Source organism: Mus musculus, chromosome 8, assembly GCF_000001635.26.
Source record: "Mus musculus strain C57BL/6J chromosome 8, GRCm38.p6 C57BL/6J".
NCBI classification, from domain to species: domain Eukaryota; kingdom Metazoa; phylum Chordata; class Mammalia; order Rodentia; family Muridae; genus Mus; species Mus musculus.
The window spans coordinates 37930757-37952299 of record NC_000074.6 but is presented as its reverse complement, the minus strand read 5'-3'; the positions used below and the strand labels follow the sequence as shown (position 1 = coordinate 37952299).

General features: G+C 35.4%; 1 protein-coding gene across 5 annotated transcripts in view; it reads left to right on the top strand.

The window, feature by feature from the left end:
• Positions 1–21543, top strand: part of Sgcz (sarcoglycan zeta) — a 1143866-nt gene that overhangs the window by 709406 nt on the left and 412917 nt on the right. The window lies entirely within an intron of this gene.

Genomic DNA, 21543 nt, shown 5'->3' with positions numbered 1-21543 from the left:
CATGGTTGGAAATTTTGGATTCAAATTACTGAACATGCATGATAAATCCATGTTTCTGACTTACATAAGAAAAACTCATTGTGTTAGAAGAGTCAAGCTTAGCTCAGTTTCTATTTTCAAGCTCAAGGCTTCTACATTTCAAGTCTTCTTTTGTTATATAGTAAAATAACAATGGTTTCTTTTATTAAATAGTTCTTTTGTAGATGGCAGATTCTTTCAAACCAAAGAAGTTGAATAGTGCCCATGTTTTAATTCTTCGGTAGCAAGTACTATGACAGGCAAGGGAAAGCCAGTAGCAACATAGTTACAGAATGACATGAAATGTATACATCTGAGTATATGTTTTCCTTTTACGAATATAGTACATAATGTAGAATGGATGGAGGGATCATGACACTCTATGGTGTCGTTGCACACACAGCTCAGGATCTTTACAGTCAGGTAGGTATATCTTGCTAATTACACTCTTCTTATTCTTACTTTTTACATTTTCAAAGGTATATCTCAAGTGGCCTGTTATGATTTTGTTGAATTCCATGTATGGAACAGGTTGTTTGTTATTTCAACTCAACTGCATACTGATTTAACAATAACAACAAAAACTAACAAAAAACTTTCTTCCTGACTTTGTTAATTCAATATTCTAACCTGAAACAGAATCTCAAAGTGGAAACGAGCTAAGCCGCATGTCACAGTGTAGAATCCTGAACGCATATGCAGAAGGAGCCCATGTGAGCAGGTGGCCTACTTTTCCGACCCAGCGAAATAAAGTATTTAAACCACAGTCAAAGAAACTATAGGCATGAGAAAAATGATCCCAGAAACAACGATTCCATTTGTGGTGAAACATTGGATATACTGAAAGGTAGACAGAAAATATAAACAGCAAACCTGAGCAAGCAGAAAGTTCGTGTGTCATCATTCTTAAAAAGAAAACAAACAAACATGCATACAAATGAAAAATATTTTAGAAATAGTTTAGTGTCTATGATCTTGGATCAGAGCAGTAAGTAGTCCTGTAGGAGGTAAGGTATAAATATAAACTGTGTTATGAGAGTCACTGGTGATTGGTTCTAAACACACCATGGTTCATTGGCTGGCACAGTTTCTCTTAACCTTTGGGCATATGTGGGTACAGAATAGGTATTCTGGGCTCTGCTCGTTTGTTTCCTGATGGTTGCATCATTCATTGATTTATTACAATAGTGAGGGACATATTCATACTTCTTAAGAAACTTTCCTCCTAGCAGGAGTAGGTGGGTTGGTGAACAGGAAGAGGGAGGAATGGATGGGGGTTTTGGGAAGAGGGAAACCAGGAAAGGGGATACCATTTGAAATGTAAATAAAGAAAATACCTAATGAAAAAGAGAAAGAAAAACAGAAAGAATGAAATTTTCCTCTTACTTTAAGTACCAGCTAAACTAGTGTATGCTAATGGTATCATTTACATTCTTCTTACTAATTCAAACCCACATAAAAACAAACACATATTAGTTAAATATAATGTAAATAAAGTTTATACAAATATAATACACAGAATTTATATTCATAAAAATATATCTGTATTGCATCTACAAATTTGGGTACCTGGCCAAGGTGTTTTCTTTGATTATTAAAATGTTTAAATCAAAATTTAGTTACAATATAACTCCTGTGAAGGTATATTTCCCTCACAAACTATGATTGCAACTAACAGAACAACTTAAATATATTTTAATAGATAAATGAATATTTTAACTATTACAATTTCAATAGTTTAGTTTCTTACCTCAAAGCCATCTGTCAAAAGTTTATGAAAGAGTACATCAGCTCCGTCAGGAAAAGTCTGCTTCTATCCAGGGAACTGCATTGTGAGAATCTTTAGCTTCAAGCCAGGTTAGATTCAAAACGTATTTAAATTAATTAGAAAGTGTAGTAACCCCATAATTACATGGCTGTGTGCCTCACACTGCTAAGGACATTGCCCCATGCTGACACCAAGGTTTACAGAGCCATTCTTGAGACATAATTGAAAGCAACACCTGAGTTTTCAGGACTCTTGTAAGCCTTGGGGTTGATGTCACCCATGGAGCTACATTATTTGAGCCCCTGCTGGCCCAAATGTAAATGACAGCATAGTCATGGGGTGAATAAAAAGTGATAGCATTCTTTTTTTAAATCATGGATTTATTTTCATTTGAGGCATTTCCCTTCATCTCCTCTTTAAATCTTGATTTTTACCTATACTCAAATGAAACTGCCCTTTCTTTAACTACTGAACTATTTGCATAACATCTCATGCAAATGAAGCTTTGATTGCATCAGGATGTTTCTAGTTAACACTCTACTCAAATATAGGTATTGATAATTTTCAGAGAAATTCAGAATTACTTAAGTCATTGAAGATTATTGCAGTCTTAAATAGAATAGATTAAGTTAAATATAGTTGAAAACTCTGAACTAATGTGGGATCCTCTTACATAAAGCAGTAAAAATAAACTTTATGGTTTTACTAGTACATTGAGTGGATTTTTTTACCCAGAGCATACCAGACCTAGTTGTTATATTTTGACAAGGGACAGAGCTATGAAAATTATTTGGGGAACCTTAATTTGTCTATACAACACACATTTCATTTTCATTATAAGTGTTACCACCCAATACATGGGAAAACACAGGCTTTAGCATCCTTTATTTGAACAAAGTAGGCATGTTATTGTTCTCAAACTATTGTATTTTCAGCACAGTAGACTGACTACATGTTTTATAATCATGCATAAATCCTGTCATTTTGGTTTTTTCTTTTCTTTTTTTAAATTTCATTTTCTTTTTTTATTGGATAATTTCTTTATTTACATATCAAATGTTATTCCCATTTCTGGTTTTCTCCCAAGAAATGCCTATCCCATCCCTCCTCCCCTTGCTTCTATGTGGGTGTTCACCCACCCACCCACTTATCCACTCCAGTCTTCCCGCCCTGGCATTCCCCTATGCTGGGGCATTGAGCCTTCACAAGACCAAGGTCCTCTCCTCCCAACAAGGCCATCCTCTGCTACATGTGTCTGGAGCCATGGGTTTCTCCATGTGTATTCTTTGTTTGGTGGTTTAGTCCCTGGAAGCTCTGAGAAACAAATAACCCTATTAAAAGTGGGGTACAGAGCTAAACAAAGAATTCTCAAGTGAGGAATACCGAATGGCTGAGAAGCACCTACAGAAATGTTCAACACCCTTAGTCATCATGGAAATGAGAATCAAAACAACCCTGAGATTCTTCCTCAAGCTAAGATCAAAAGGTCAGGAGACAGCAGATGCTGCTGAGGATGTGGAGAAAGAGGGACACTCTTCCATTGTTGGTGGGATTGCAAGCTGGTACAATGACTCTAGAAATCAGTCTGGTGGTTCCTCAGAAAATTGGATATATTATTACCTGAGAACCCAGTTATACCACTCCTCCAGTCCTTCTGCCAGACCCTTCTCCCACACACCTGGGTTCCCAAGCTCAGTCTGATGGTTAGAACCACATCTGCATTGGTCAGGTGCTAGCAGAACCTCCCAGAGAACAGCCATACCAGGTTCCTGTCAGCAAGCACCTCTAGGCAACAGCAACAAGTGTTTGGTGTTTGCATACAGGATGGATTCCTGGGAGGGGGGGGAGCAGTCCCTGCATGACCCTCCCTTCAGTCTCTGCTCCTTTTTTTGGTTCCTGTCTTTCCTTGGAAAGGAACATTTCTGGGTTAAAAACGTTGAGATGGGCTAGTGGTCCCATTCCTTGACTTGGGGCCATGCCTATCTACTGGAGGTGGTCTCTAAAGGCTCTATCTCCATTTCCCTGTGCATTTCTGCTAAAGATATCCCAGCTGGTTGCTGGGAGCCTCTCAATTCCCTGACATCTGAGACCCTCCAGTGGCTACCCTGAGTTCCTCTTCTACCACTGCAACTTACTTTTATTTGATTTCCAGAACCTCTGTACCTCTCTCCCATTGACTACTGCTGCATAGGCTGTGTCCAGATGAGGCATCTGGATTCTCCTTTTCTGACAAATAGAATAATTCTGCTTATTAAGATGACAGGTATAGAAATCCCAGAAAAAGGAAGCTAGTTAAAACTGCAAGTTGAAGAGCTCAGGAGAGATATCAGCAATAATGCCCTGGCTGGAAGAATGGACAAGGTAGGACTGAGTTGAAAAGGAACATCTGAAGCTCCTTCGCCCATGATAAGTAGAACCCAGCTACAAGAGGATTGGTTGATGACAGTTAATTGGTTTATATCTGTAGCTCAGTAGAAATGAACGAGCTTAGTAGGTCCCTCTATATAGCCTTTCACCCGAAGCAACACTTTTCTTGGTTCATATCCCATTCTAAGTATCTCAGCTTTGTAATCGAAAAATGAAATTTATGTGATCATGTTGAATTTGTTTTGATAAAAGTGACAATAAAAATTTGTTGATAGGCATCTGCTGCAGTATAATTTTTATTACATAGGTGGAGTTGCTAGTAGTGAGGTATGGGGCAAGTTATAAAAGTAAATGGGGTATGAATATGTGTTTATATATATGATATAGATGTATGGATTATCAATAATAAATATTATTGAAAAGAATATGAATACAAATACCTTACACTAGGTAAAAGAGAATAGTCATGAACTCTGTGACAGAGAAGCTCATATTTATTTATGAAAATATATTCTGAATTGAAATTTTAATTTATTAAATTAATTTAATTTAAATTTCAAGCTTTAATTTAATTTTCAAGCAGTGCTAAAGTACCATATTTCTTCATGTCATTCTTGAGACCCATGATCTTTTATCTTCATTATTAGCCTAGTGATAGTTTTCAGTGCTCTTATCAGTCTATCTGATGAGGCTAAATAGACTTACAATATGTTCATACTATGAGGTCTTTTCAAACCCTATCACCCATAGTCTTTAAATCAAATCACGTTTAAAGTAAAAACTTCTACCTTCTCTTATTTATTTTTATATCTAGCATATACAGACAAACGTTGATGTATGGGAAGTATAAATATAAAACAACCATGAGTTGTTTTGTTGTGGTGGTGGTTATTGTTGTTGTTTTGTTTTGTTTTGCTTTGCTTTGTTTTACTCCTCTTTTCGCCGTGCCACACTTATATGCTTAGTTTGTTTTTATTGTACTGTTTCCTACCCTTTAGACCAAAGACATCCTTAGTGGAACACAAAGCTCTTATCCCCTTGTAAGAATGAAAAATTCCTTTACTGTTTTAAATTTCTTAATATAAATCTCCATTGTATATTCATCCACTTAAAAATCAGTTTGCTCTGTAATTTTGTTGCTTGGGTGTTTAATTTCCCATCACAGACAATGAACTTATAAACTTCCGCATGGACCACTGTTGATGGCAGGTACACACTCCTGTGGCTTAGAATTACAATTCTAAGAACTTTGAAATTTAATGCCAAGTTTTCTTCTCAAAGTGATTATTTTTAATTATTGTCAATACTTATTTAACTTTTTAAAGACAATGACCAGCTATACTCACCTTAAACAAACCCCAGATCAGATGCCCTGTTTCATGAAGACTTTCATTATTTCTGTCTGTTTTTCCTCTCTTTTTTTGTAAGCACTTATCCCTTTAAAAAAATCATATAGCTTATCCCTGTAATAAGGTTTAATGTGTATTGGATAAATAATGATGGTTCATCTAATTATAATGACCTTTCCTGCCATTGTCATCTGTTTCCGTCAAGGTAGAGTGCAATAAATCTTAGAATATAGTCTAACTGCCTTACACTGGGTCTGGGACAGACATCTAGAATGTGTTACATTCAATATCTGGCTGAACATTTTTGATCCAAAAAGAACCAATTAACACTTTTAACTTTTCAGAGTAAAATATAAATAGGAATTTATTTTAGAATATACTCCAAATTTCAAACTATTTAGAACCTGGTTTTCTTTATTCATTCATATATATATATAATATAATATAAATACTATATACAAATATATATTTCTATATTATATATATTATTTATATATTTATACATTTACATATTATAAATATATTTATAAATTTATATAGAAATATAGATATTCATAAATATATTTATAAATACATAAATATATAAATATATATTTATATATATTTATTTATTTATTACTTGTGTTACACTTATTTAGATTGTAGCTCAAATTTATCTTTTATAGGATGGATATTATATTATTGTATACTTTACTAAGTTGAATAAGTCCCAAGTAAGAAATAAAAGTACTTTAGAAGTATCATGCCAACAGCATTGCATGAGTTGGATATTATTATTGCTTTTATTAATTTTCTTCTGACCCATCCTGAGAGATATAGGATAGACTTGAATTAACTAGATGTTTCCTAATTAGCTGAGAATAATATAATCCAGAAGACAAAGGAATTGCTATGAGTGCATATGAATAAATAAATATATAAATAAATGCTTATCTAGTTGATTCTGAGAATGTTCATAAGGGAAAAGGTCGTGATCTTTGCACTCAGAGGTCATGACTGTCAGCTTACCAGGATGAGTTTGGACTACTCAAGAGTCCCAGATTCTTCATCTGTGTAATACTGGTAATGATACTGACCTCATAGGATTTTGAAGACTGTGAACTGAGTGACCTTGTTTAAAAAGTTTAAAGTCAACTGTTTGCTATGTGAAGAATTTCTTATCAGTTGAATATAATGGTAAATATTAAGTTCATGCATAGGTAGTGGTTAATAATTAAAGTTGTTTTGTGTGGAACATTTATGAGTGAAAAACCTTACTTATATTAGTAAAGGATGATAAATATTTCTTATGTAATTCTAATCTAATGGTCAGGTAGGTAAAATATTATAACAACTATGAGAAGCAGATACGTTATCAAGGGTCAGAACTATTCTGATGGCATTAAACTGTATATTTTGTAAGCTAGCATGACCAAAATGCACATCTTTGGACCCTTCTACCACACACCTTTGCCTTTTGAGTCCTATGAAAATAAATTAGGGCTGATTTTACTTTATCCTAAAGATGGATATCTGTTCTTAATTGTAAACATTCCTAGTTTCTTTAATGATTTGAGTATAGATGGGCCAAACTCCTCAAAAGGTTTATGCCTTTCAGATTTACTCATAACATCATAATTACTCAGCTAAAGCCCCTTACTCATTTTTTTATTTATTAACTTAAAATTATGGAGAACTGCATGTTTCTAAGATTTCTTTCCTGTCAACTTCAATAGCAACAACAGTTGGTTCACATGGTCGATGCAGTTCCTGTGAACATGAAAGAGCTACAGTTGTTATTGTGTTGAAATATTGAACTATAAATTATTTTTAGAGTACTCTGAATTATAGCCCTTAGTCCATAATACTTTACAGTATGAGAGTAAATTTTAAGATTTTGGGAGCTCAGATTCAACAAGCATTGTTTATTTGGCAAGACCATGTTTCATAGACTAGTGATTATTGGTATCACAACATACAACACATTATCAAATATTCTTTGGAGGATAAGGACAGACCTTTAGAAAAACGAGTTCTACAAAATATCAGGGTCTAGAATCCTGTCGTACTTTTTTCAAAGTGTGAGTGTGTGCATGCAAAGTGCTTTGGGCTGTGGAAGTCAGAAAACAAATCTTGAGACATGGTCCTCAATTTCCACTTTGTTGAAGTGAGCCCTCTTTGATAACAGCATAGTTCAGATGAGCTGACCCACAAGCTTCTGAACAATTCTCCTGTCTCTGGTTTTCATCTCACTTGTGAGTGCTGGTTTCTACATCCAAGCCACTGCATCTGTCTTTTAACCCAGCTTGGAGATGATGCTTCTATAACTACTCTAGTTACAACACACTTTTAGTTTAGAGTAAGGTCCAAGTTATGCATAAGCCTATGCCACTTACTGGTATTATCTCTGCAGGATACACAGTGATTTTTCAGAACGCATAGTTAATCCTCATTGCAAACTAAGATTTGTACAGCTTAAACAGTACGATGATGAGTATTAATCATCTGTGATGAGATCCCTCTATAGGTTAGTTAGGATCGGGGAGTTTTGGGAAACTTTCTGCACTGTCGTTTCCATTTTCTGGATTCATTCTTCAATGCATATAGCCCAATGTACTCTTGAAGGAGTGAGGTGGAGCACCCCTTCTGGAGAGAGACTTTGCTTCTGTGGGTGAGCGCCTGCAGCAGGCAGCTGCACTGCTGGCTGGCGTGTGGTGTGTGGATTTATAACAGAGTTTATGAGAGTGAATGATTTAGTTAATGTGGCAAGACCGCTTCCATTATGGCCCTTTCTTTGCACCTCCTCATAATTTTCTGACAAATTGTCCCTCTCAAATGAAATCTTTCATGCTTAGTTTTAGACCAGCAGTCATTTTTGTTCACTGACTTTACAAAGAAAAATTTAGTCATTTTTCGCTCAAATTCAAACAACTACCTATCGGTAGTTTTTTTTTTTTTCCCTAAAATAAACTAGAAAATAAATGGGTCATAAACCTAACCATAAACAATACATACCATGTGAAACATGGGAGTTATTAGAATATCACATGTGCTGCAGGAGAAGAAGGATGAAGAAAGGCGTTTGGGGCCAGCAAGTTAGCTCACAGTAAAGGCACTTGCCCCCAAGATTGGGAACCTAAATTAAATCTGCGGGGCTCACATGATAGAAGAAGAGAGCCAATGATAAAGGAAGAGAGCCAATGATAGAGGAAGAGAGCCAATGATAGAGGAAGAGAGCCAACTTGGCAAACTGTCTCACTGTCTCTAACACAAACCTAGACACACACACACACACACACACACACACACACATGCACACACACACACACACTTGGAGGGGAGAGGAAACACTTAAGCCTTCAGATGTATTATGAAATGATATTCAGAGCGTACGTCCAGTTTCAAAAAGCGCAGCTTGAGTCAAGGTAGTGAAGCACACATCGAATCGAAGAGTTTACACAATAAGGGCCTGTTGTGTTTATTTTTCAAAACAGAGGTAGTAATTGACATATGGTTATGCATGAAAGAAAGAAGTGGGGACATTATGATGTCTGTATTAAACCCAATAAGATTTGAATGTTTCCATTTGTCTTTCTCTTGGCTATGTAGAGTATAGAGCTCAAATAGAAATAAACTAGTCCATACCTAAGTCTGAATAATTTACAAAACTGGGTCAAGTAAGTTTTGAATATAAAGTATACTTTGTAAATCAGCTCTACTGGAAGGGGAAGCAGTCATTATTATTTTGAGTTCATAGTCTGTACATGCAAAAATCATCTAATGTGGCTCCTGGGTTCAAGCAATTTGATTTTGAAAAACAAACTTTATTTTATTTCAGTCCTTATGCATGAGTTCATCAGTTTAATAAGTAGCATATGACAAAACTAAATGTTGAGAAACCATGATAGAAATTAATCTAAAGTTAATTGAAACACTATTGTATTTCAAATTCCAACTTTGGTGATATGAAAATAGGATTCTGAGAATTTATGAACCTGACATAAATAATTATTTTTACTTTATCAGTGTAGCTTAATAATTCATTCATCTAAAAGAACAATTTCATTGTTTCATTTGCATTAAATTTCAGAATGAGAATAAAAGTTTTAGTTGTACATAATGATTAGTGATATTTCATGATAAAATGACACTAATGTATTTCCTATATTTTGCTAAATTCAACATGAAAATACAAGGTTCAGTAAAGTGAAACAGAAAGTACTTTTAATTTGTTTTTGTATGTGTCTGTAAACTGTGGGGCTCATCCGCATGTGCACCTCTGACAGTCAGAGGGCAACTTTGGGGAGCAGACTCTGTCTCACATTACAAGTAGAGAAGACAGAACTGCAGTAGTACAGATTGCACAAGAGCTTTTATTTTCCCTTGGGAGTTATCTTGTTCAGCAGATAAATATGTTTTTATTCATTGGATTCACAGCCTCATTGACTAATTTCACCTCATCACAGTATTTCAAAATAAGAATCAACCAGGAAAATACTTAAGGGCAGTGACAAGGGATTATTTACCATTAAAAGTAAACATGCAATCCTATTACAATAATCACCCTCTAAAATCTGTACTTTGGTGATGTTTTCAAACTTGATGATAAAAATGCTATAATTACTCCATTAAGAAGTGGATTACTAATTTCTAATTGCTAAAAGCTAGTTATGATTTAATTATTTACAATGGAATTTATGTCAGTTGACTTCTTCATAGCTCCATTAATCAATACATGTCAGTTGTAATATCATAATTAACTACTTGCTCAAAATTACTTCTATCTGACTAACATGTATATACATATATATGTATGTATATATATATACATACACACATATATATGTACTGTATATATGTATATACAGTAGCCATTGATGCATCATATTATCTGCACTTAGGATAACTTTTATTATATTTACTATTATTATACTCACATGTTAAATTGTCATCTGCAAAGGCATGCAAATAGCAAAGGATGTCTCTAGAATTTGAACAGAGTTGAGATGCTATTAGTATATCTTATTTGCACTTCATTGAATAGATCCAAGATTAATTATTTTTATGAGGCAAGAAACTTTAAAGATCTACCAAAACAGCCCTAAATATGCAGGTTATTAATGATGCAACATTATTAAAGTGCACAAAATGAAGTTGTATTTCTTCAGAAATCTAGATTAGCATTGCACATGTTTGCAATTTTAAAAAATGTTCATAGTTTCTCCCACTTACATACGTGTCAGATGTGTATGAAGATTTCGTTACTGTATACCCTCAATAGAATTTGTTTTATTGACCATAACTATGAAGAATGAGATGAGACAGAATCTCAAATTATTTACAATTATTTACATTTTCCTCATGGATAAAAATGCTGAAGAGTTTTTTTTTTCAGATATTTTTGGTCATTTACTTTTTCTTCTATTCATACCTAACTATACAGAGAATCTCTTACAAGCACCATGTTTCAATTAAAAAAAAAAAAAGATAACAGTCAATGAGCTGAGGCAAGAAATAGGACTTGGGACCCTGGCTGGAAAAGAGGATTTTGGTAAATAGTAAGGGATGAAAGAGAGACCCAGGGAGAGCTGCAAGAGAGATGAGGCTGGAGACAACTGAGGAGAGGGACATAAGCCAGCAGGGAGCAGCTGAGGGGATGCAAAGGAAGAAGCAGGCTGGAACTGAAGAAGAGGTAACTAACCAAGTGATATATATTAAATAGCTTAAATGGTTAAATAAGTTAAGAGCTAGTCAGGGAAGGAGCAAAAGCTTATGGTCTAAGGCATTTAATAATAAATAATTAGTCTCCGAGTCATCAATTTGGGATCCCATGCCAGGAAGAGGAAAAATGGGTATAAGATATTATACTTACAACTGGCTTTCCATTTCACTAGACCATTTACTGGCTGTATGTTTTAACACTTAATTTTGGAAAATATATCCAGGTTCTAGACAGGAATCTTCCGAATGGCTTTGGGTTGGCAAATTTGTTCTCACATTCTCCAAGCTGTCTTTTACTCTGTTAATAATTTTGCTTGGTTGGTGTAAACCTTTCATGTCATGCAATGCCAGTTATCAAACATTTCTGGCATGATCTCAGAAGAACCTTCCTTCTTGTAGGAGTCAATATGACTATCAGACTATAAAGTAGGAGAGAAAGACACACAGCTGAAGATGGGATGAATAAGAACTAAGTGGAATGAGACTTATGTGTAAAAATCCCACAACTAAACTCAGTACCTTGCATTTAAACTTCAAGTTGTCAACTAAAATATTTAGTATTCTACTTGATAATTAAAAATAGAATTCATCAGTTTGTTATATACTAAATATAGAATGCATAAACCATAAATAATTTTGGGCCCATTAACAGAGGCAATGAGACCAAAATTATCGGGACATTATTGATGTTTTTGTTTTTAAACATCATAATTTTTGCTTTAATTTGCAACTCAATATTATTGTCTTTAGGGGCTTTAGCTGAAACTGTCAATAAAACTTTTATATCTAGTTGGTTCTGCTCTGACTGCCTCATATTAGAGTCTTGAATTGAGAGACTAGTAAAACTTTCTAAAATTAAGATATTCAACTTCAATATGAAATTTGGAAATTTGGTAAAACAAAACAAAACAAAACAAAAACAGTAATAGCAGTAATCTCATTCTGTAGTGTGCTTTGAAACGAGCATCAGATGCTGTCAATATCTCTAATTTGGATTTTGTCTATTTTGATCCAAATAAAACAAAATGATTTCCCTATACAATATGTGTGTGTGTAATTATATATAGAATTCACATATTCTTTATATATCTTTAGTTTTAGCATATTCAATTAACCTTAAAAATGTAAGAAATGGAGATTTGAATTGTTCATAATCTAAAGGAATCTGAACTCCTCTTGGTCATACATATAGTTTCCATATTTTCTGAAATATGAATTCTTTTGAACATTTTCTACACAGTTTTCCTTACCAATATGTATTAAAATCACACTTTCCTGAATTCCCAACTTTTTCTCATTTAATGTCATATATACTTCATATTTTATAACCCTTTTTATTAATTCAGGTTCTCAAAAAGCCAATGAGTTATAAATAGAGAGCAAGAGTGAAAGAAGATTTAAAGCTTTGACACACATGACTGTGCAGTGGGAAGTGGGAAGTCCAGTCTCCAGGAGACCCTCTGATAGAGCTTCAGTGAGGAGAGGATACAGTAGCTTCCTCCTGAGGACCACCTACTGATGGGTCTTCTTCTCTCTTGAGATGTGCACTGGTGTCCCTTCTTTATCTTTTGTGATCTTAAGGGATTAGTTGAGGACCACTTCCTTAGTTTGAAGGTACTTCCTGTCTGCCTACCTTCAGCTCAGAAGAAGCCTGACTTCATCATGTCCCTATAGTGCCTCTGCTTGGTACTCCTTAGAGCTCGAAATGTCCCACTCTTGTTCCACTTTCCCCAGCATGCTAAATCTATCTATTTATGTTGTATTTACTATCACTGTATTGTGGAGGTCCTGAGTCTAAAGCCTATGCATTATTTCTATTTGCTTTTATGTCATCAATACATTTAATGCATATAGATCAGCATAACGTTGCGGTTACTATATCCGTTTTTAAAACCTAGACACAGAAATTGCACACTGATGTGCTTTAAGTAAAACGAACAGATACTAAGGGCTGGGGAGAAGCTGAAACAATTTGTAGGTATAATTGCAATAAAAAAGAATGTGTATTTTGGAATAATCACAAGATTCAGTATTTGTAATTTTTACTTTTAAACGATTGATCAAGTAGTTTTTGTGGAAGACTCCATGCATGAAGGATAAAGAATCACTTGATTCTCAGTGGATCTAGCCCAAAAGCCTTTTTCCTGTTGTCTAGTTCCATGTCACCTGTAAACTAGACAAGTTGCAATGGCAGGGAAGTAGCCAATCATTGCTTGAACACTGACTGAAAATAAAAACAGGCACGGCAGAATGTCTTAAATATGTAATAAGTGGCACTCACATGTTGGTGCCAACCAATGGCTGTCTAATGGGACTTAAGACCCATTCAGTAGAAGGGAATTCATACTTGCCTATGCCTACCAAAGTCATGGACCTTAGAAAAAGTGTTTACTGCCATCATTTTGTCAGTCCTGTGTCATTCCTTCCTACATCCTAAATATTATTCTTATACTCACAGAAAAGTGCAGCTACTCCACAGATTCAAAGGACCTTCTCTTTATAACAAATAGAGACCATAATAAAATCCAATACTGATCACAATGCAAAGATCAACATTCCCAACGAATACACAAAAACCCAATGTATAAATGAAAACCAAACTTCTGTCACTATGGTTCATGGAATAAACATTGTACAACATGGGAGGAATGGCTCTAAGAGACCAAAAAAACCATATGTTCAGCTATGAAACAGTCTTTCAAAAATGGGTGCTAAAGCTGGGCGTGGTGGCACACACCTTTAATCCCAGCACTCGGGAGGTAGAGACAGGCAGATTTCTGAGTTCGAGGCCAGCCTGGTCTACAAAGTGAGTTCCAGGACAGCCAGGGCTATACAGAGAAACCATGTCTCAAAACAAAACAAAACAAAACAAAACAAAACAAAACAAAACAAAACAAAACAAAACAAAACAAAACAAAACAAAACAAAACAAAAGGCTGCTAACAATGTCAGACAGTGGAAATGTCAAAGGGTGGGCAAGTGCAGAAAGAGGAAATTTTTAACCTAGTTCTACTCCTGAGCAAACAACCCTACACTACTAATGGCTGCTAGAAAAGGGAGAATTACCCTATCTTGGGATGAGTCTTGTCTTAGTTTGGAACACCATTGCTGTGATAAAAAACCATTACCAAAATATGTTGAGGTAGAAATGGTTTATAGGACTTATCCTTCTCCTTCATGCTTCATCACTGAAAGGTGTCTGGTTAGAAACTCAAACTGAGCAGGAACCTAGGGTCTGGAGCGGTCAGAGACCATGAAGGAATATTGCTTACTCTCTCACACCTTTGATTAGCTTGGCATGCTTTCTCCCGGAATACCAGCCTAGATGTGCCCCCCCCACACACACACAATAGCCTGGCCCTTTCAGAATCAATGACAAATTAAGAAAATACCATGCAGATTTGCCTATAGTCCTGTCTTATGGGGATGTTTCTTTCATTATTAAATTATTTATTTATTCACTTTATATCAGATTACAGGCCCTCACTTCTTCCCAGTCTCACACTCCCACCTCATTTCCCCAGTCCTCCATACCATTCCTCTAAGAGAAGGGAAGATCCCACTCCCATGTATGAACCAGACCTAGCACATAGGAATAATCTCATCCTTTTCCACAAGGCTGTCCAGCTAGGGGAAAGAGATCCAAAGGTAGGCAATAGAGTTCAAGACAAAGACCACCCCTGCTGTACTTGTTAGGGGACCCACAACAGGACCAGGCTGAACAATTGCTACATATATATCCGGGGCTTAGTCTAGACCATGCATTGTGTTTGGTTGATTGTTCAGTCTCAGGGTAAGTTGGATCTGTAGGACTTCTTTGCAGTATCCTTGACCACTATAGCTCCCTCAATCCCTCCCCCAACTATTCCAGAAGAGTCCTTGACCTCTGCCTCATGTTTGGCTTTGGCCCTCTATATCCATTTCTATCAACTGCTGGTTAAGCCTCCCAATGACAGCTGTACAAGGCTCCCCTCTACAAGCATAGGGGACTTTCATTAATAGTGTCATTGGTTGACTCTCTCCTGCAGGGTTAATCTCAAGTTGACCCAGTCATTTGTTGGCCATTCCTTCCTTCTCTGCTCCATCTTTTCCCATGCACATCTTGTAGGCAAGGCAAAATTGTGAGTGGCATGTTTGTGGGTTGGTTTGTGTCCTCTTTCCTTGTTTGGAAGACATGCCTGGCTACTAAAGGTAGCCATTTTAGGAAACATATCCCCTACTGCTAGGCTCTCATCTAGGGATCATCTCATATCCTCCCAGGGGCATACCGGATCTCAGGTCTCCAGCTTGTCTCAGAGATGCCTCCCCCACCTAATTCCCTTCCCTTTCGAAGAGTTTTCCCCACACCTGATCTCTACCCCTATTCTCTAACCCACTCCTTTTCCCACTCAGTTGCTTCTCTCTATCCACTTCAGATGTCTACTTTATTTTACCTTCTGTGTGAGACTGGTATCCTTCCTTGGTCTCTCATTATTACTTTGCTTCTTTGGGTCTATGAATTATAGCATTTTTATCCTGTACTTTATGACTAATATCTACTTGTAAATGACTAAATGTATGTGTGTCTTTCTGGGTCTGTATTACCTCTCTCAGTATGATATTTTCCAGTTCTCTCTATTTGCCTGCAAACTTCATGGCATCCGTGTTTTTAAGAGCTGAGTATCCCATTGTATAAATATACCACATTTTCTTTATCCAATCTTCGGTTGAGAGACTTTCTGGTTGTTTCCAATTTTGCTGCTCTTACTATTACTAATTAATTTTATTACTATTACTATTATTAATAAAGCTGCTATGAACAGAGATAAGCAGGTGTTCTTGTGGAATGGTTGAACATCTTTTGGGTATATGTCCAGGAACAGTATAACTGTGTCTCGAGGTAATACTATTCCCAATTTTCTAAGAAACTGCCAGATTAATTTCCAATATAGTTTCACAAGTTTGCATTCTCACTAGCAATGGAGGAGTGTTTCCTTTGCTCCATATCCATGCTGGCATGTGCTGTCACTTGAGTTTTTAATCTTAGCCATTCTGATGGGTATAAGATGGAACAAATCTCAGGATCATTTTGATTTGCATTTCTCTGATGACTAAGGACTTTGAGCCTTTCTTTAAGTGCTAATGTGCCATTAAAGATTCCTCTGTTGAGAATTCTCTGCTTAGATCTGTACCCCATTTTAAAAATTGGATTACTTAGTTTTGGTGTTTAATATCTTGAATTATTTATATATTTTGGGTATTAACCCTTTGTTGGATGCAGGGTTGGTTTTGATCTTTTTCCAATATGAAGGCTGCTGTTTTGTTTTATTGACTGTCTCCTTCAACTTACAGAATCTTTTCAGTTCCATGGTATGCCATTTATTAATTATTGTTCCTAGTGCCTCAGCTGTTGGTGTTCTGTTCAAGAAGATGTCTCCAGTACCAATGCATTCAAGAATATCCCCACCTTCTCTTCTATTTAATCTATCATATGTGTTTTTGTATTGAGGTCTTTGATCCACTAACATATAAGTTGTATATAACATGAAAATATGGACCTATGTGTGTTCTTCTACATGCAGACATGAGTTAGTCCAGCACTACTTGTTGAAAATGCTTTCTTTTGTCCATTGTATAGTTTTGGCTTCTTTGTCAAAACCAAGTGTCCATAATTGTGTGGGTTCATCTACGGGTCTTTGATTCAATTCCATTGAACCACTTGTGTGTTTTTATGCCAGTACCATGCAATTTTTATTCCTATTGCTCTAAATACTGCTTGAAACCAGGGATGGTGATACTTCGAGAAGTTCTTTTGTAAATACAAGATTTTTTTAGTGATTAATTTTATTTTGTTTTCATATAAAATAGAAAATTGCTGTTTCAAGGTCCATAAAGAATTGTGTTGGAATTTTGATGAGAATTACATTGAAATTGTAGATTACTTTTGGTAAAATGGCCATTTTCAGTATGTTAATCCTACAGATCCATGAACATGAAGGATTTTTCCATCTTCTGATATCTTCTTCAAATTCTTTCTTCAGAGACTTGAAGTTCTTGTCATATAGGTCTTTCAGTTGGCTGGTTAGAGTTACACCAAGATGTTTATATTATTTGTGGCTATTGTGAAGGATACTGTTTACCTAACGTTTTTTGTCAGCCCATCTAGCATTTGTAAAAGGGAGGACTACTGAATTTTTGAGTTAAGTTTGTATCCAGCCATTTTGCTGAAGGTACTTTTCAGCTGTAGGAGTTCTCTGTAGAATTTGGGGATCATTTATATATAATATCATATCAACTAACAACAGAAATACTTTAGCAACTCACTTCCAGTTTTGCGGCATACAGGCTCTTGAAGGAAGACCTGGTGATTCTTTGGATTTTCTCAATGTCTGCTATTTTGTTCCCCTTTTCATTTCTGGTTTTGTTAATTTGGATACTGTCTCTCTGCCTTACATTTGGTTTGGCTAGGGGTTTGTCTATCTTGTTGATTCTTTCAAAGAACCATCTCTGTGTTTCATTGATTCTTTTTACTGTTCTCTTTGTTTCTAATTTAGTGCTCTAAGTTTGATTATTTCTTGCAGTCTAATTCTCTTTTGTGTGTTTGCTACTTTTTCTTTTTTGTTCTAGAGCTTTCAGGTATGATTTTCAATGCTAGTATAACGCTCTAATTTGTTTATGAAGGCACTTAGTTCTATTAGCTTCCCTCTTAATCTGCTTTTATGGTTTCCCATAAAATTGGGTATGTTGTGCCTCCATTTTGATTAGCATCTAGAAAGTCTTTAAAATCATTTTTTTATTTCTTTCCTGAACCAGTTACCATTGAGTAGAGAGTTGTTCAGGTTCCATGAGTTTGTAGGATTTCTGTTGTTTCTGCTGTTGAAGTTCAGCTTTCATCCATGGTGGTCTGTAAAATATAAGGGTATATTTCAATTTTCTTGTACCTGTTAGGGTTTGCTTTGTAACCAAATATATGACCAGTTTTCTAGAAAGTCCCGAGATGTGCTGAAAAACAGTGTATTATTTTATGTTTGGGTGAAATGTTCTGTAGATATTTAGCTGTTAGGTCCATTTGACTCATAATGTCTGTTTCAGTATTTCCCTCGTTAGTTTCTGTCTTGATGACTTGTTCATTGCTGAGAGTGAGGTGTTGAAGTTTTCCAGTACTAATGTGTGGGATTTGAACTTTATTAGTGTTTCTTTTATAAAAGTGGTTGCTCTTGCATTTGAATCATGGATATTCAGAATTAAGATATCATTTTAGTATGAATATGATGAATATTAAGTGTCCTTCCCTATATCTTTTGATTAATTTCAGTAGAAAGTCTATTTTGTTAGATATTAAAAAGTGTACTCCAGCTTGTTTCTTGGATCCATTCCTTGGAAAACTTTTTTTCAGCTCTTTACTCTGAGGTAATGTTGATATTTTCTGCTAAGGAGTGTTTCTTGTTCACAGCAGTATGATGGATATTTTCACATCCATTATGTTCCCTTTGTCTTTTTATTTAGGAATTGAGACCACTGATATTAATGGCCAATGATTGTTAATTTCTGTCATTTTTTTGTTTGTGTTTAGTGTGTGTGTGTGTGTGTGTGTGTGTGTGTGTGTGTGTGTGTGTGTCTGTGTGTATCTGTGTGTCCCTTCTTTTTATTTGGCTTTTGTGAGTTTATTTCATGGGTTTCCACTGTTGTAGTTAGCTACCTTGGGTTGGAGTTTTCTTTCCAGTATCATCTTCTCTATGGATGGATTTGTATATAGACATTGTTTAAATTTGTTTTTGTCATGGAATATCTGCTTTCTCTCTCTATGGTGATTAAAATTTTTGATCAGTATAGTAGTTTGAATTGGCAACTCTGATCACTTAGAATTTGCAAGATATTCACCCAGACACTTCTGGCTTTTAAAGTGTATGTGGACATGTAAGGTTTAATAGATATGAGTCTTCCTTTATATGCTATTTCCCCTTGCAGGTTTTGATATACGTTCTTTGTTCTGTAGATTTAGTGTTTGGATTATTATGTAGCAGGAGAATTTTATTTTTTGGTCCAATCTAATTGGTGATTTTGGTGGAAATATTTTCTGGTCCTTTGAGCTGGGACTCTTCACATTCTTCTATTCTCATTATTATTACACTAGGTCTTTGCATAGTATCCCAGATTTCCTGGATATTTTGTTTCAGAACTTTTTTAGATTTAACATTTTCTGACTGATGTATCAATTTATTCTTTTGTATCTCCCATGCCTAAGATTCTCTCTTCCACCGATTTTATTCTGTTGGTGATGGTTGTGTTTGTTGTTTCTCTTCTCATCCCTAGATTTCCATCTCCAGTATTGACTGAGTTTATGTTTTCTTCATTGTTTTTGTTTCCATTTTCAGATCTTGAAGAGTTTTATTCACTTCCTTCATTTGTTTAATTGTGTAGTCTTTAAGGAATTTATTCATTTCTTCTAAAAGACTTTACTTTATAACATTGGGTTTAACGTCATGGTTTTGTACTTCTTTTGTGTTACTATATCCAGAGCTTGCTGTAGTAGGATAGGGGGACTCTGTACATGCCATATTGCCCTGGCTTTTATTGATTGTGTTCTTACACTGGCTTTAGCCATCTGGTTTTCCCTGTATGTTTCTGGTGAAGCAAGTCTAAGGAAGGTAGGCCATACCTGAATTTTACTGATGTATCAGGCCTCAGGTGGGTGGCCTGTGGCTGAACAATGGAACTCTGGGGTCAGTGCTCAACTCTAGGGAGTTAAGTGTGCTCCAAAGAACCTCACAGGCTGGGGATTGTAGAGTGAAGACTGTTTAACCAGCATGTTCCTTGTATAGGAAACCTGGTGAAAATGGGTGAAGTCAACGCAGGACAGTGGTTATAGGAGACAGCTTGCAGCTTTGGGGTATTTTCTTAATGGATATTCCATCTCGTTAGATTACTTTAGTGTGTGTCAAGTTGACAAAAAGCTATCCAACACAAAACCCTTTTTCTATTACCTAGCACAAAGTAGTTAGACCAGGAAACATATAACCACAAACAACAAATACTTGACCCAGCAAGTTGTATTTATATATTTTTGCATACATGCAGACATACATACATACATACATGATATAATGATAAAAGATAATAATAATTGAAAAGGAAATATGTTATCAGCTTGAGATTGGATACATTACGTATGTGAGGGCTTAGAGGGAGAAACTTGATAAAAGAAAAGAATATTTATGAATTTCTATTTTAATTAGAATTTGCATTCACAATTCTAAGAATTGTATTAACTGCACATATTAGCAAGAGTGCATGCATTAGTTAAACACTTGTAAATGGTATACAAATATCTAATCACTGCAATTAAACTTTTTTCTGTATATACTTATCTTCTTCATTTCTATAAAATAGAAAATAGGCTACTATTAATAATAGTCATCTCTCATCCACTTATTTCTTTACCAAACTAAGTTTTTATATTTATTTATCCAGCCTCCTCTTTCTTCCCCTCCCAAACATTTATAATTGTTATTCTACACTCACACTGACTCTTAAGAGAGAGAAAATACCTGATCTATTTTCTTTACAATCTTTAGTTTACATAGCTTTAGAAAAATTACAAAATTTTTCACCTTTAAGTTAGAATAAAAATCTATTAAACAGTCTAGAAAGATGGCTTAACATTTAAGAGTACTGCTGACTCTTAAACAGAAACCTGGGTTCAATAACTAGTACCCACATAATTGTGACGCACGGGGATCAGTAAGTTACGTACAGGAGAATCTCTTGTTCTCTTCTGGTCTCCATGGACTCCAAGATACATGCACGTGCAAGCTAAACATAAGTTACATAAAATAAAATTTTAAAAATCAAAAAGTAATCTATTGCATAAATGTACTACTTTTCTTTCCATTTACCCATTGATGTTACAAAGGTTGGTTCTGTAGTTAAAGTATTTCAAATGCTTTTTAGTTATGATCCTTCACAAAGAAAAGCACTAAGTAGGTCTAGCCGCCTTTATTAGTTATTGTCATGTCACCAGATAAACTCACCAGAAAAAGACAACTTAAGGGAGGAAAGATTTATCTTGCTTCATAGATTCAGAGTTTCAGTCTGTCATGGAAGAGTGACTCCACCAATAGTAGTGCTAATTAGTGGCAGATGCTCTGCATAACATGGTAGACCTGTATCCCAAGAGAATGGAACAAAATAAAGGACAACGTAACATATCCCAAGATTCACCACAAGTTACCAGCCTTCTCCAAACAGGTTTCTCCCCCTGAAAGGTCCATCACATATCTCAAATAGTGCCATAAGTTGAAAATAAACTTTGAAAATGAAAATTGATGGGGACCATTTCAGATGTTTCATTGCTTAGTAGTC